The following is a 3,101-nucleotide window of genomic DNA, read 5'->3' as shown; positions in this document are numbered from 1 at the left end:
CCTCGGCCCCTGCGCTGAGAAGCTCCTAGACCAGAGGAAGATTGATGACAAGGACCTTCCCCCAGAACCAAGGGAGAAAGCTTTCCCCTGGAGCTGGAGCCCTGAATTCGGACTTCTAGCCTCCTAGACTGTGAGAGAATGAATTTCTGTTTGTTAAAGCCATCCACTTGTGGTATTTCTGTTATAGTGGCACTAGATAACTAAGATACTCTTTAACAATCTCTCAGACTTCTATTGTCTAGAAACTTGAGAACACATGAAACACATCTCAGCTATCATAGAATCAAAGGTACCATTTAAATTTCACATATTAAATAGCTACAGTACAGTCTACAATGGCACAAAGACACCTAACACATAAATACTACTTTGTCATTTAAATAATCAAATGTCAGAAAGTAATTTAACTTATGTGTAGCCATTAAAGCCCAATAAGTAATTCAAGTATGTAATATAAAGTTAGGCAATTAAAGGCTCAAATACCAATCTAAGATCAAAGACATGAAAGTAAAGGCTGAGTATTTCGTGTTTCTCCACCTTTCATTTACATGGTTAGATATCAGAACCTTACAGCAGAAAATATACAGTTACTACATACGGTTTCCCCAGAAGATAATGAAGCTTCAGAAAATGCAATGTGTCAAGATCCATAGTTTGCATCATCAAATGTTGTTCTAGCTCTTTTCAATTCTTCATTTGTAATAAGCAAGTCTTTAACCCTAGCAAACTTTCTCAGGTCCTTTCGAATCAAGAAGACAATATCTTCAACTTGTACGTGACCTTGTCTTCTGATTGACATTGCATTGTGAGTCATTTCAGTGATGAACTCTATGACAAGGTCTTTGAGAATATCTACTGACTCAGTGTAAGGATGCTGGTCATCTCCAAACCCATATACCATGCATCGTAATTCTTTAGAAAAAAGTCTCTTTCTTTTGTCCTATCCACCTTCTACATCTCCTCCAGTTTCTTCATGTTCTTCCTCAAAGGTGGGGTCTTCTTCCTCATCTGCCGTGCAACCAGTCTGCCCATAAATAGTTTACAATAATTTTAGATTTACAGAAAAGTTGCAAAGATAGTACAGTTCCCATATACCTCTCATCCAGTTTCTTTTATTTTGAACAACTAAGGAACCAACATTGTTACACCGCTATTAAAAAAAAAAAACTTCACACTTTATTCATATTGCACTATTTTTTTTCATTAGTGTCATTTTTTTTTCTGTTCCAGGATCCCATCCAGGATACCACATTGTATTTAGTTGTCCTGTTTCCTTAGGCCCTTCTGGTCTATGACGGTTTCTCATACTTTCTTTGTTTTTGATGACCTTGACGGTTTTGAGGAGTATTAGTCAGGTATTTTGTAGAATTTTCCTTAGTTTGGATTCGTCTGATGTTTTTCTCATAATTAGACTTGAGTTATATGTTCTGGGGAGGAAGACCACAGAAATAAAGTGCCATTCTCATCACATCAGATCAGATCAGGAGTACATGCTGTCAATATGACTTATCACTGTTTATGCTAAACTTGACTACCTGGCAGAGGTAGTGTTTGCCAGGTTTCCTCACTATGAAGCTTGTTTTTAAATGGCATTTGAAAACATTTAAATGCCCAGATGTTCATCACTAGTATATAAAAATAAAATGAATTTTTCTATATTGATCTTTTATCCTGTGACTTTGCTAAATTCACTTATTATTTCTTGTACCTTTTTATAGTCTCTATGGGATTTCCAGTGTAGAAAATCATGTTGTCTGCAAATACAGTTTTATTTCTTCATTTCCAATCTGTATACTATGTATGTATATATGTATGTACTACTTTATTGTACTGGCTAGACCCTAAAATACAATGTTGAATAGTACGGTGAGAATGGACATTCTTGCCTTTTTCCCGAAATTATGAGGAAAACATTCAAACGTTATCATTAACTATTATATTATTTGTAGGCTGTTCTTCCCCCCACATGCCCCTCATCGGGTTGAGGAAGTCCCTTTTTGTAATATTCCAAGGGTTTTCATCATAAATGGATTTTGAATTGTGTCATATGTCTTCCTTCATTTATTGAGATGATCATATGGTTTTGTTTCTTTTGTTTGTTGATACAAGAAATTACATTGCTGGTTTTAAAACACTGAGGGATGTTTTTTCTCATATCCTGTCCTGCTCCCAAGCTTTCTCTTCAGTAGGTCCTTGGAAAAGAGCCTCCCAGTATATGCACTCTCCCCTTGTGTTTGCGGCTCTCAGGAGCCCTACAACCCTTGTGCTAGCCCACACTTGTCCTTTAGCAAATCGTTAAATATTTTCTTTGAAATCTTTTTAGCCACTTTTATCCTGGTCTCGGCTTCCTCCTGTGCTCTGCCACGGTGTGTCAATGGTCAATGGTCGTGTCACATCTCACCTGGGAAGTGCCTGTCTTCCCTCAGATTTCAGCCTTGTTGGTTATTCTGTGACCTCAGATCTCTGATGGGTTCAAGAAAGTTTATGACTCTATAATTGGTCCTGCTCTTTCTCACCGTTAGTGTGGAAATGACAGTCTTTCTCACTTTCCACATTCTAGGCAGAACACAGTAGTCTTTGTGATTAAAAAAAATAAAATAAAATGTCTTACTTTTAACAATAAAATGATCCAGGGACATCCTTTCTCCCAGAGTATTTTAAATAGAACTTCTTTCTGAAGAGCGAAGTGCAGCAGTGGGGTTGGTTCAGGCTCATATTCGTTGTAGGTGAGGCTAATTTTCAGAAGTTGTTCTGTATAGCATCTAGTCAGTGGTTAGAATTTAAGATTTGGATGATAACTGTATTTTGCATTTAAGGAAACTCTCCCTCTGGAGTTTAAAATGAAGAAGCCAAGAGATAATTATATCACTTTTGGCAGAGTAAAAAGAAAAGCAGAATAGGATATGATATGATGATGTGTCAGGTTGCATAAATCAATCCTGCTGGTTGTTTTCCCTAAGAATGAACCGGTGAGTGCCACCCAGAGGAGAAAGCCACTTTTTTTTTTAAAGAAACATATAAATGGTAGCAACCAGTGCAGTTTAGCTTTGTTCAAATTATGGAATTTTATATAAACATACATTACATAGATGTGTTTTCTT

At 36.7% G+C, this 3,101-nt stretch overlaps 1 pseudogene; it reads right to left on the bottom strand.

The window, feature by feature from the left end:
- Positions 1 to 640: 640 nt before the first annotated feature.
- LOC101356022 (transcription initiation factor TFIID subunit 13 pseudogene) lies at positions 641 to 2,555 on the bottom strand (annotated as a pseudogene).
- Between the last annotated feature and the right edge of the window lie 546 nt (positions 2,556 to 3,101).

Source organism: Trichechus manatus, unplaced genomic scaffold (genome assembly GCF_000243295.1).
Source record: "Trichechus manatus latirostris isolate Lorelei unplaced genomic scaffold, TriManLat1.0 scaffold00311, whole genome shotgun sequence".
Taxonomy (NCBI): domain Eukaryota; kingdom Metazoa; phylum Chordata; class Mammalia; order Sirenia; family Trichechidae; genus Trichechus; species Trichechus manatus.
Note: the sequence above shows the minus strand (reverse complement) of the source record. Positions and strands in the feature narration are given on the sequence as shown.